At 42.8% G+C, this 13,271-nt stretch overlaps 1 protein-coding gene across 3 annotated transcripts in view; it reads left to right on the plus strand.

The window, feature by feature from the left end:
* Window positions 1–13,271, plus strand: part of raph1b (Ras association (RalGDS/AF-6) and pleckstrin homology domains 1b) — a 41,325-nt gene that overhangs the window by 3,627 nt on the left and 24,427 nt on the right. For all 3 annotated transcript variants that reach the window (XM_085398757.1, XM_085398759.1, XM_085398758.1), the window contains exon 2: window positions 8,687–8,755. The gene's annotated coding sequence lies outside the window, so the exon portion shown is untranslated. The remainder of the gene's footprint in view (window positions 1–8,686; window positions 8,756–13,271) is intronic.

Consider the following 13,271-nt stretch of genomic DNA (forward strand, 5'->3'; position numbering starts at 1 on the left):
CTCTCCTCCTGCTCTCCTCTCGGGTAGTGCGTGGTCTTGGTCCTCGTTCGGCAGCTCAAGTGCACAGACAAAATACACAGCTATAATTGACCTACAGTCGTATCTCTTTTCCATGTTGGGTCTTATCTGTGCTAATGGATGAGTGCAGTATCACGAGTATGCATTTTTAGTACGGGTCAGTTCTGGTGGGATTTCAGCTCTTAAAGGAAAAGCGCACTCTGAGGCGCTGAAGCTCACGCTATATTCCATCAATCACAAGTCAAGGAAGCAGCAGCTTGATTTATCTAAACCGAACTTTGTATTTGAACTGACGATGCCTTTTCTCGGGAAACACTTGGACCCCTTCACTTATTGAAGGGGGAGGGGGCTTCAGTAAGTCATGATGTGTTTTGCTTTGTAACTCTCGATGTGTTTGGCAAGACTGTGGCTGTTCCTGAGGCCAAAGCATGTCAGCGTGTGATGTTGACGAGTTTGTTGTAAATCCTGCATCAGATCTTTTTTCTCAAATGTTTTTTAATCTATATGGCAGATTTTAGATTTTTGAAACCATTGTTATTTATAGCCAAGTGGGCAAAAAGGGTAAGTTTCCTGGGATTGTTAAAAAAAAGATTGCATTGCATTATTCGATAAGCGGGCAGATGCTTGCCAACTTTTGTTGTTTCAAAGGGCAAGTCACTGAGACCATGCTACTCTGGTTAGTCTATATAACTACTTAGTCTTTATGGTCACAGAGCCTCTTTCCTGACCTATTTCCGATATTTCATCTGCTCTGCTATGATACGTGTTTAGCCTTTTGTATCCTTCAGTCATTAATTGTCTCTTTGTTGTTGCCTCTTTTACTGTACAATTTGTTTAAGCAGCTTATGCAGCTATTAATCACTATGACTTTGACAATGGCAGGTGGCTGATTCTCACAGCTGGGTGGCTGGTGGCGACCCCGCCTCCCCTCTTAACTGTACTGCAGATGGTTTATTTCACTGCTTTGTTAACTTTACGTTGCATTGTGTAATGGGGGGGGGGGGGTATTTGGGGTGGAGCTTGTTTGATATTTTTCACATTCTGCAACCGATTGCAACTTGTGGTGATTAAATGGTTGCCCAGAGCTTGAGGGTGTTGGACACGTGTATTGCTGTATTATCAGAAACAAATTGCTTGTAATTGCCAACTTGACACAATTCAACGACAGACTGATATCAGATCCATCTTATGGCAACATTTATGGCAGGTTTTAGTGAGAGAAATTCATCTTATTGATTAAAACAGATATTGACAAAGTTTAACTTTGAGCACATATCTTGCAATTTAAAAAAGATAAGTCACAATATATCTTACTGCAATACTCTCTGCAAAATGCTGTCACAAATATATTGTATCGGGAGTGAAGTAGTGTGATAATATCGTATCGTAGGGTGATTCCAAAGGCCACAACAGTCACGGGACTGTTTGATGGATGAGATGGCTGGTCTGTGTGGATGGACAGCCTTTAGAAGTTCATAATGCCTCTTAGACAAGAAGACAACAAAAAATGCTTCAGACGAGCGGGAGTAGTATGAATACTGTGCAAAGTGCAGACTTGGAGTGACGTATGATCTGTCTGCCCTAAAAATTACATATGGAAGGAGAAGGTGGATTTATTTCCTACTCGGTGCATGTGAAAGCAATTCACAATTTTGCAAGTGAATTAAATTAAACAGTCAAATATCTTTTAGAAGCATGATTTCTAGCCTGGGATAAACATCAGCAGAGCCATTCAGTGTTTCCTCTCTGCTCCCCGTCTGATCAGAGTTCACTTGGTTCTCATGAAGCCGTGACAGCAGCGTGCGTGTCCTCGTGGTCACGTGCATGCAGGCTTGATGTGTTTGTTTGCATTCTAGCTGATAACTGTTCAGCATAGATGTGGTTTGAGAGGTTTGAAGCATCGCACGCAAATGCAAACAAATTTCATCTGCACTGTGTCCCTTCACCCAGCTGTGAAATGCCTTCCTTTTGGGCCTGAAATGTTTAGATTGCCTCTGTTTGGAGGAGCGCACGCCTGCTTGTACAGTTGCTTTCTAACCATCGACCTCCGGGTTACATACCAGGGAAATCCACTGAGGATCTGGGTTTATTTACCACTTTGAAAACACTAACAATATTGGCATTATAAGACTGTCAGAGAAAACCAAGGATGTAGTTACAGCAGATACAGTGTTCTTTCTTGGAGTCTCCTTTGGGAGGTAAAGGATGGCTTTGCATTGTGATGGAGTGTCAGATTTGTGTGTATGGTTACAGTGGCAGTTGTGGTATGTCTGAAGCATTGGGAAAAAAACAAAATCTTGCTGCAAATAGAAAATATATTCCAAACTCAGGCATGCACGTGATTTAATTTGTCATCCACTTGAGCTCCAAATAGTATTCTGCTCCAAACACACACTGTTAAAATCTGATAAGTTGATTTCATATTAAAAGAAAATGCAAACTCGTTGCCTCAAAATTATTAAATAACAGCAACACCGCACACCCAAGGGAGACAGAGAGGCGGACAGTTGAGACCTTGTTGCTTAATGATGTTTTAGTATAAAAGAACGTACTTTGCATTTACCAGGGGCATGCATCAAATAACATTTAACTTTATTTAAATACAGCCCTGAATCACTTAAATATCTTAATTGAATTGAAGTTTATTTATAGACCACGTTTCACACACATGTACTCACAAAGTGCTGTAGAATTAAAATAATAATTTAGGAATAATAACATTAAAATGTAACAGAAAATCAGAATAGAGTTGATAGCAATAAAAAAAACTGCATGTAGATATCAGATGAGCAAGTAAAATAGTTTCTGAGCTTTGTGACATCGCGTGTTATCCTGCTAGAAGCAGCTGTAAGAAGATGAATGCACTGTGGTAATAAAGGGATGGACTTGGTCAGCAGCAGCACTCAGGTAGGTTATGATGCTTAAATGATCCTCAGCTGCTACAGGGCCCCAAAATGTGTGAAAAAATATCCCCTACACCAATATACTGTCACCTTCAGCCTGAACTGTTGATACAAGCCAGGATGGATCCGTTGTTTATGCCAAATTCTGACCCTATCGTCTGAGTGTCTCTGTAGAAATCAACTCATTCAACCAGGCTACGTTTTATTTCATTGTCCAGTTTTGGTGAGCCTGTGTAAACTGTAGCCTCAGTTTCCTGCTCTTAGCTGACAAGAGTGGCACCCAGTGTGCTCTTCTGTTGCTTTAGCCCATCTGCTTCAAAGCTGAACACGTTGTGAGTTTAGACGCGCTTCTGCTTAACTTGATTATAGCAAGTGACATAAATTTTCAGCCAGAGAACTGGCACTCACTGGGTATTTGTTTTCAGTTTATGAAACATTCAGACTAGTCTGTCTGGCATCAACTGCTATGGTCAAACCCAGTTAAATTAACTTTCTTCCTCATTCTGTTGCAGAGTTTTAACTTCAGCAGGGCATCGTCACCATGTCCACATGCCTAAATGCATTCAGCTGCTACCATGTGATTGGCCAATTATCTATTTGCATTAACAAGCAGTTGAACAGGTTTACCTGACAAAGTGGTTGCATAGACTTGGAAAGTATCACTATGAATAGCTTAATTAGTTTTTAGAAAGTTTTGCAATATTTACATTTGGTTTTAAGAGACCATAAACTCAGGTTTTCTTCTGTTCCTGTGACCCATACACCGCACGAGTACAAGAACAATGGGTTTATAATAATTGTGAACATTTGGTGGCCTGTTGCTAAGCTGAACTCTCACAAACACTAAAACCGCAGTACAAATCCTGAGAAATCAAAGTCTAAACACAACATAAATAACATCATGATTACAGCACTACTAAATTATAAATTTAAAGTTAAACATTAATAGACTCACAAGTCTCTGCTCTTGCAGAAGAGTTCTGTACAGTCAGGCAAAAGTTATTAAATGAAACATGTATTTACAGCTAAGCTGCTCAGTTTGTGGGCAAAATGTTCACATAGGCATTAGTTAAGTGGAACCCACTAGTTTATATTAAGTAAGGATATTGTTTACATTGCATACAGTAAAAGCAGAAACAGATGCACCCCTACATTATTGAAATGCTCCAACTCTTTCAAGTGTTTCTGTTCAAGCAGCAAACAAGCAGCGCAGCAAAAACTGGGGCTTAAAAGTCCTGCTTTACCATTAAATATGCACTGTAGCCTACTTTCCCTTCTCAGATGTTGTAGCTACACCCTCCTCCGTAATCATGAAAGTTACCCCAGCTCATGTCTTTTTAGTAAGTAACTACTCTCTGCAAGTGGTACTTACAAAAGGACTGGAAAGCAGCCTGTCCTTGTCTCATTGCCACAGGGCTCACCACACATCCCCGTGACACTTACTTCACAATTATACAGGCTGCCAAAAAGACTTTGGGAAGTCAAAGAAACACCTGTGAGGAAGAGAGTTGAAGGAGAGAAGTAGCATATGGAGGATGAAGACAGATGAGAGGGGTTCATGAGAACCTATAAAATATCAGTGGAGCTGATGTCATATGAAATACGACAGCCTGGAAACACTGAGGTCAGTCTTCCTATCCTCGCGTCCTTTGCCAATGTCTGGAAGTCACTTTTTCACAACGCTTGGCTTCAGTTTCTGCATTACTGTACCGACTGATCTTGGCAGGCTGTTCCATTTTTTCCTCCTTTTTTTTTTTTTTTTTTTGTGCGTGTGTTAACATCAGGGTTCATGTAGGACACTGAAGGAATCTAGAGTTTCAGTTAGTAACTGCAGTGACCTACAGCGCAGTGAGTGAAAACAGCCGTGCTCTGTGCGGTAAAAGTGGATTGACACATTTTTCTGAGAGAATCCCCGGACGGTTAGTCAAACCTACAGGCTTAATCTCACAAAATAACGTGTGTGTGTGTGTGTGTGTGTGGGTGCTTGTGTGACTGCCTCTTGGCAAATCTCATTCACTAATACCCCGGCAGCTCAGCAAGGGAGCGCAAGCGCCTATTGACTGCATCTCTGGGTTAAGTTCGTGGCTGAGTAGCTTGCTAATCTCTCTCTGCTCCGTTGATCTTCACTCTCTAGAGAGTCCTGATTATTTTGACCCACGTGTCACACAGTCAACCATACTCGGTGTATGAGTCGAGAGCTGCCCCTGAGATTGTCACCGCAACATGCCTTTGGGGTGACAGGGAGGGTCACTGTCATGTTTGATTTGTCAGCTTCACCCCTCACTGCTTTTTGGTCATCCCCATCAAGAGATTATTCAGATGAAATGGTGTAAATAAGAAGTGAGATTTCAGGCTTTAAGCTGATCAGCTGTGATCAAGCTGTGCTAATGATGAAGTCTGAGAGCTCGACACACGGATTTGTTTGCACTTAAATGACAAGTGTGCAAAAACGTTTTGAAACAAAGAGACATTTTGATCCAGCTGTGCGCTAACACAAGAGGCATTTCATCATGTAATTCTGTATGTGTGTGAGTGTTACATTACATTTGCCAATAAACCCTGTCGGCAGCTAGCCAGCCGGTGGGACCTCCATCAGATCCCAGTGGCCATCGTGGGAACATTCCTGACGCAGCGTTATTCCATAATTCCCACCATGTGTGGTTTTTCCAGAGCCCAGTGCTCACTGCATGGGCCGTGGAGAATCCCACAGAGGAGAGGAGATCAGCTCCTTGTAATTGCAACCAGACTTGGCCGTGTGCGAGTGGGTATTGCTAAAGAAGCCTGTGAGTGATAGTAACCACTGGGAAAAGCTGCTAAGCAGGGCAGGTTGTGTTTCTAGCTTCAGTAGAGTCTTGGTGCCGTAATTTGAATAAGGATTTAGCTGTTTAAATAGAAAAAGTAAAATTAGGGACCCACATGGGTAGTATTTTAATATTAGAAAGCAGTCTTCCCAGCGCCCTGTACTGAGAGTAAAAGGGTGATATGAATAGAGTTTTGAAGGTAGTAAGAAGGTAATTTGAGGTTTTTGGGGTTTTTTTTCTTTCCCAGCCTCGGCTGACATAAAAGTTGTAATTTTTAGGAGGTCATGCTGGCCTCTGTGCAAGAAGGAAAGCAGCTACTTCTCAGAATTGCACTTGACTTGATCAATGCAATGCAGTTATACCATTACTAATGCCTTACCGGTGAGAATCGGCACTGGATCAAACCATGAAGGCAGCTGATTGATTGATCATCTGCCCTCACAAGAACGCTCGGGGTCCTTTGAGATCAGATGAAGGTGTGTATCTATTCTGCAACAGTTAAATTTTATACAGTAAATAAATTTTCCAGAAAATAGCTTGTCATCCAACCCACACGAATGAGTCTAATGCTTTAAAAAAAACAAAAAAAAAACAAAAACAAGTAATCTCTAGTTTGTATTGTGTCACCTTGACATTTTGTTTGTGAAGCTGAGGTTAGGTGAGTTGATAGGTCAGCGTGTGATTATATACCACTACAACCAGAGCAGATGGGGCCTGACTAGTGAGACACGCAGCAAATTCTGGATACCAATGCAATGTATTAATCTTATGTTAAAGTTAATGTTTTTACACTGGATAGCGTGCTGCTTTGAATGTAGTGGTGTTGTTTTGTCAACACCATTCGGCTGTTTAAATATGACACAAGTTTGCACGTAGTCCACCAAAACTTTGAACAGTCTGCTTCAGCTGTCTTTGTGTGTCAAAGTTTGCATGTCAGAGTCAGATTGTTGCTCATGCTGGAGTCACAGATTGTGGCTTTGATATAGTTACCATGAAGCGTAGTGCACATGTGTCATGCATTTATCCCTGCCCTCTAACTCATTCGCCCGCTTGCTCATTTCACCTACAACAATCTGAGTCTTTATTTCCTGCTGTGACATCATCACTCCATGCTCTCCGACTGCACTGCCCTTCTTCCCACTTCCTGGCCCGATAGGAAATGAGCCGCCCCAGAGGAGTGCTGCTAATTGGGGAAGTGTGGGTGGACAAGGACACACCTGTGTCCACTACACTGGACTCTGTGTTTCCCCTCAGTCTGGTGTTGAATGGGGCACCAAAGTAAAGCACATTAAAAAATAATGAAAGGAAAAAAAAAATCTGCTGATGTTGTTGACAGCGAGGCACAGAGCACCTTTTTGGGACAGTTGTGGGGGTTTTTGTTTGGGTTTTTTTGTAGTGCCCAGTTAACAACTTGAGTTTCCAGTCAAAGGAAGACAGTGTTTGTTGGGGAGGTTTCTTTGTTTGCTTTTTTTAATACACTGAGTCCATAACGGCACACTTACCTGACCATTTTATACCTCTCATAGCAACATCTGTTTAAATGCGTGGTTCAACAACAACACTGTCTGTTCACATCAGAAAGACCCTCCTCTTCCTCCATACAGTGCATCTCCATCATAACTTGGTCATGTTTGTCTGTGCATGTGACGCAGGCCTGCCTTTGTTTTCAGCTGCCCCACCAGCCGCCATGCTGTTGTGACTGAAACAACTGTGTGTCCCCCCCCCTGCAGCTGCACAGGCCCGTGTGTCACTGCCGCACCTGTTCAATGGCCCTGTGTTGACTGAGTGATATCACATGTCGACTGTGTGCAAATTACACAGAAATGGTGGGGGGAGGGTGATCTGTAATTTGTAATGTTTTTTATTGTTTGTTTGTCTTTTTAAGATGCAAGTGTCAGTAATGCCGTGCATGTGCACAACGCACCCATGAGATCTTTCATCCCCTTTAACACTCTTCCCTTGTTACATGAAGTCTGTTTGCTGTGAAAACACACACAGTTACACAGGCCAGGTTTTTTCCTCTTTCTGTTTTTGCTCCCGGGAGGGGCCTCATGCTGTGGCTCAACAACAGTTGGTGCGTAGAAAAATGAAGGAACAGCTGAGACCAGCGGGAATAGCCATAACATCAGCTGCCGGCCTCTCTTTTTCTCTCTCACACACACACACACACAGTAATGCACACCAATATACAGCATTTATATTTCCTGTCTTGCTCAGCATGTTCTAACCTTATACTACCATTATTTTTCATTGTCAGATTATGATTCAACATCTAGATTGATTTTTAGATCTTAAAAAAGGGGGAAAAATGGGCTGGTGTGACTCAACGGTGTTGCGAATGAAATGGTTAAAGCCTAGTCAGCGTTGTCGCCGGTGACTGGTGAGTCACAGTCGGTGCACACCTAAGAGTTTTGACAAGGTTTCTACTCTGACTCACGCTGTGAAATGATTAGCCTGTGGCGGTTAGACATGCTTATTAGGTTTTAGCTGCGCACGTGTGTTCATGCGTGTGCTGGCGGGAAATGCTTTGTAGTAAAATGAAGGCGGACTCCACAGCTCAAATGTCACATTGTTAATCTCGCCGTAATGATGGAGAGAGTTTATGATGGAGAGCGAACCGCACTTGATTGCTTTCAGAGCTTTATGATAAGTGTCTCTCTGGCCACGCGCGGCGTTTAAGTCTGTGCTTGGTTAAATCGCTCGCTCTCGAGCACCCTCCGGTTAATCCCCTGCATTCTTGTGACAGTGAAATCACCCTGCTCGTCTCCAGCTGCTGGCAGCCATGCCTCTCGATCCTCCTGCAGCGCAGTGAGAGCAATAGGAGGTGATCCACAAGTTTGGGGTTTCACTGACTAATAGCTTTCGATGAGGTGACCAAAAGCGGGGATTGTATTTTGCCATTGCAACTCAAAATAGGCACTAAATCATATCTAATCGAATTTCTTCTTCTCTTTGTTTCCACAGCCCCAGAGTGAAGTGGCAGTGTCATCTGACCTTTAACCTCAATAGAAAGAAGGAAAAGCCACTTCAGAGGTAAGACTTCCTGTAAAGCAGAGTGACTACTTTTTGTGGGTTATAAACTCTTGAGTGTAGGAAAAAGGAAAAACTGTTATTGACGCTGCTGCCAGTAAGCTTTGCGAAACCTCTTTGCACACATCACACACGCAGATTGTTGTTTTTTGTGTTGGCGTAGCAAACTCAAAGAGAAGTTCTATTTAAGGTGGTTTCAAATGCCTGTTTTATTGCAGTGCCCCTGACATGCATGTCTGGCGCACCATGTGCTCAAACCATCATATCGCCTGTCGTGTCACTGGTTTACAGTTTTTTCTAAGTTAACAGTGTGGGGCCATGTTTATTTCACAAAGCTGGAGCAAGTGGGGGTGCACAGAGGGAGGCTTTGCCCCTCCTCAAAGCCTTGATTCAGAGGACCTTGAAAATCAAAGCCAAATCAAAGAGAAGTAAAGCCTCGGAGGATCTTGTCAGGGGAGAGTCTTCCTCGCCGAAGGAGATAATTCCCGATTTAAGTGGAACCATGTGAGTCGAGCCGCGGCTGGGGTCTGTAGTAAGAGATGCTCCTCACAGTAAGCTTTTATTTCTCTCACTGTCGCAGATCTGTGTTGAATTTGCAATCTGTGGTCTCAAAAGTTTCCACTCTAATTTACACTGAGATTGTTGACTTTACTCTCCCACCCCCACAGATCAAGTACTGTACTTATTTTCTGAAAAGTTGCACATATGCAAACTAATCTATTTTTAGCTACTGTGTTAACCACACAGATGTTAGTAAATGCACAGATGACTACAGACATTCACACCTCTGATTTTTTTTTTCCATAACTGGAATAAAACAACAAGATCCAGGAAGTTTAAGAACAGCTTTGTAAGGGGAAAAAAAAAGAAAAGAAAAGCCGCTCTGCAAATATTACGGCTTGCTGGCTGCTATTTTCCACACTGGTTTTTATTATTTTTGTTTATTGAAGTGATTCACAAAAACAAGCTAATTCAAATCTTCTGATCCCAGTCTGGTTGGGTTATTGTTGATTGCAGATGATTTCTGCTAGAGTGGGACACAGGACAGAAACAATCTCCTCTTTGTTGATGCTGTTATTTGTACAGTAATGCCCTTTATCCACTCATGGCACTGTCTATTACCTGAAGCCCTTCCAAATTTAGTACCTAATGTGTTTTCCATTTGTCCAAAGGATTGCATACAGTGTTCCTATTCATGTTTTTTTTTAAATCAGATGTGAAAAGAGAGGTCTGGTCAATGTATTTGAAAAATGAAAAAATGTCTAAACAAAAAAAGGGAGGAAAATATGAAGAGAGAAAGAGCCAGACACAAATGTATGTGAGAGCTGGATATTTAAGAGGGCCCCTTGCAGAGATGCAGCCTGGGGCCTAAAGAAGGAAGTGTCCTCGCCCTGGAATTAAACTGTTCCAGGAAGTAGGGATGCTTTTGTGTCTGTCAGGGAGTGGTGACACAGTGTGTGTCACTGTCTTGTGTTTAGAGTGGGGCTGCCTCTAAAGTTCACACTCAGCTGTCAGTTTCCTTCCAACATGTCCATCACGTGCTTTGGGGGCACGGTTAACGAGTGATTGTTCTGGGTCACAGTTGTCTTGGCAACGCCTTCGTGGAAGGCGGATGTTCTTAAAAAGAAACGTCCTTTAAACAGTCTCTCCGACTTGTCCCAAAGACATGCAAGCTGCAGCCACGGAGACCTCTCTGAAATGAAAAAAATTATTTAAACGTGTGCGCGTTAATGACACAGCAGGAATGCAGGACCTGGCGTGCCAGGAAGAGGGGTCTGTGTCATGAGAGGCAAACGCACACCAGCTGCAGGGGTTATGGACAGAAGCAAAGACCAAGAAGCAAAGACCAAGGGAGACATGGGAAATGTAGTAACGGAGGAAGCCATTCCCAGCTGCCAGTGGGGTCGGGGGATGCATATGTAGTTTTTTCTCAGCCTTCGTGCAGGGTGCATCACACATGGCTGGTTTGTGTGTCTGTGTGTGTTTTAGCATGTGGTGTTCGTGCAATTTGTTGCACCCACTGTGGGCTTTTTTTTTTATTATTCCCTAACAGGTGGCAGATGTAAACGTACTGTTCAGCTTGACCAAGTAACCAAATGATAATGAAGAAGGAAAAATGATTGGCACTATAATGATTTCATTTGTCTAAAGTGGATGATTTAATTATGGAAAAGTACTTAAATGAGGCTTTTGCATATATCCATTTTCATTTTGGAGCCTGGGGTTCTTTGGGGGGCATCTGCATCTATTTTCATCAAAAATGGTCTGTTGTAGACAGCAGGCAATATGTTTGGGGGGTTTTTTTCCCTTTACTTCACCACAATGCTAATTTCTGGCTTTGCATTTTTGTTTTTTCACTCTACTTGAATAGTAGAACTCTAGAAGAAGCATCAGAAACCAAGTGTTTAGAGCATTTTGAAGGCTGACATTTTGGCATTGGCGGATAATCGGCCCATAATTAATTACATAAGTAAGAATTATTGTTATATTCTGCTGGAAGGGCCTTAAAGAATACCTCTAGGATATAGTGTGGCATTAAAAACTCCTACTCTTGATGAGTTCATGATGCAAACACACCCCTTTTTTATTGAAATGACTTGCCCCAGGTTCATATTTGTGTCTGAGCAAGCACAAAATAAGACTGCATGCAATGCCAACCAGCGAGCATCAATTCAACCAAAAGAAAACAAGAGAAGGAAATCGGTAGAGTGTTTACGCCGTGGCTTTGCAGCTCTTTATATGCTACCAGATCAATGGGTCTCATCTATTTTTTTAAGCACTGGCTGTTTGTTTTTTGTTTTTTAATGTCTGGCTTATACTTCTCGACTCGTCAGCCTCTGCTGTCTGCTGCTGCAGTGCTGCATCATGTTTTACAAAGTTTGTGTGGGTGTGTATGAGCCCACTGCAGCAGACCACCTGAGCCCCTTCATCTATGTGTATGTGTGTGTGTGTGTGTGTAGTTGGAAGTGTTTGACGTAACCTGATCTCTTGAGGGAATGGACAAGACTATGGATTTCACATTTGGGCCGATGCCCTGAAGGAAGCAGGGACGCTGACACATCGTTGCTGTGTTTCTGTGTAAGCGAGAGTGACACAGACAAATAAGAAGAGACTTGCCCATGTGCGTGCTCGCTGCTTCAAAGTGACGTCAGCTTTTTCACCAAGCGCATAAATGACTATATTATGAAGTGCTGATCGACTGTATGCTTTGTGGTCATGGCTACAAACAGATGTTCAAACACTGTACTAACAATGTAGGTTGTTACAGTGTATGTGAGGGCTGTCAGCACAGAGATGTGCTTGTGTGTTGCCATGGCAGTTTCTCTTTGAATAGATGCAGGGCAGCTGAAATTTGGCTCGCTCTGATGCTGGTGAGCTGTTGAGTCCTCGCACCTTACCGCCCACCAGTGTGACCGTGCATTTTCACACTCCCTCTCTTTTCTAGTCTCACTTTCTCCTGCTCTTCCTCTCTCCATCTGTCTGCTTCTGACATCCTCCCCATCTTTCTCCTCTCTCTGTCCCCCATCTCTTTCTCTGCCCCTCCTTCCTAACTGGCTGCGTAAGCCGGAGTGGTTGAGTGATCCTGAATGCACTCAAGCGTGTGTGTGTGTGTGTGTGTGTGTGTGTGTGTGTGTGTGTGTGTGTGTGTGTGTGTGTGTGTGTGTGTGTCTCTTCCCTGCTTACAAGCTGTTGCTCGTGCTTGACTAATAACATGGGAGCTGTTGTTTCGGCCAGCCCCCCCTCCACAATCTAATAGCTGGCTCCGTTCCTCCATTATTATTGTACCCATCCATCATTCCTTCTCTGCTCTCTCTCCAGCCTGTTAAATATCTCATATAACCCCCCCGCCCCCCACCCCCAACCAACCAACCAAGTAGTCCGTCCCCTTGATGTGCTTGCTTTCATGTGACACATGCCACTTCTTATTCGTGTTCTGTTTTTGACTTATGTTTACAGGACTGTCTCAACATTTGAGACAATGCTGAGATTTCGGTGCACATTTCCATCAACGCTATCTTGTGTTTAGTGCTGCCGTAGTCGTGTGTGAAAGAAGGCTGTAGCCCCACTAGTTTTAAAGCCTAAAATTTACCATTATGTACACAGGCCGTAGATTTAACATACAAGCGCGAGTTTACTTTTTTTACATTTATTTTAGGAATTTACAGCTTGAATACAGGCGTTTGGATGACTCAGGGCAAAATATGAAAAAAATACTTCATTAAAAACAACAATATAGAACGTAATGATGTGGTAGTCTAACTTACACATCTGGCAGTGCTGACGAATCAATCGACAGCAGGCGGTGGGAGTGTTAGTTTCATTTTCAGGTATTGCTGGTGCTGCTGGTCATGACATCAGTATGTAAACACACCTTGTGTAGCATAAAACAGAAACTATCACAAGTGAGGCTTATTTCTATTTTGGCATGGCTCTTACTTTAATGTATCTTCCTTGTGTAGTGTACAGCTTTGAGTGTTCCCCATGCCACAAATAAGGAATGAGCTCCACCCATACTGTA

This window comes from Rhamphochromis longiceps, linkage group LG23, assembly GCF_057381845.1.
Source record: "Rhamphochromis longiceps isolate RC_006_pf linkage group LG23, R_longiceps_female_GT1.1, whole genome shotgun sequence".
NCBI classification, from domain to species: Eukaryota; Metazoa; Chordata; class Actinopteri; order Cichliformes; family Cichlidae; genus Rhamphochromis; species Rhamphochromis longiceps.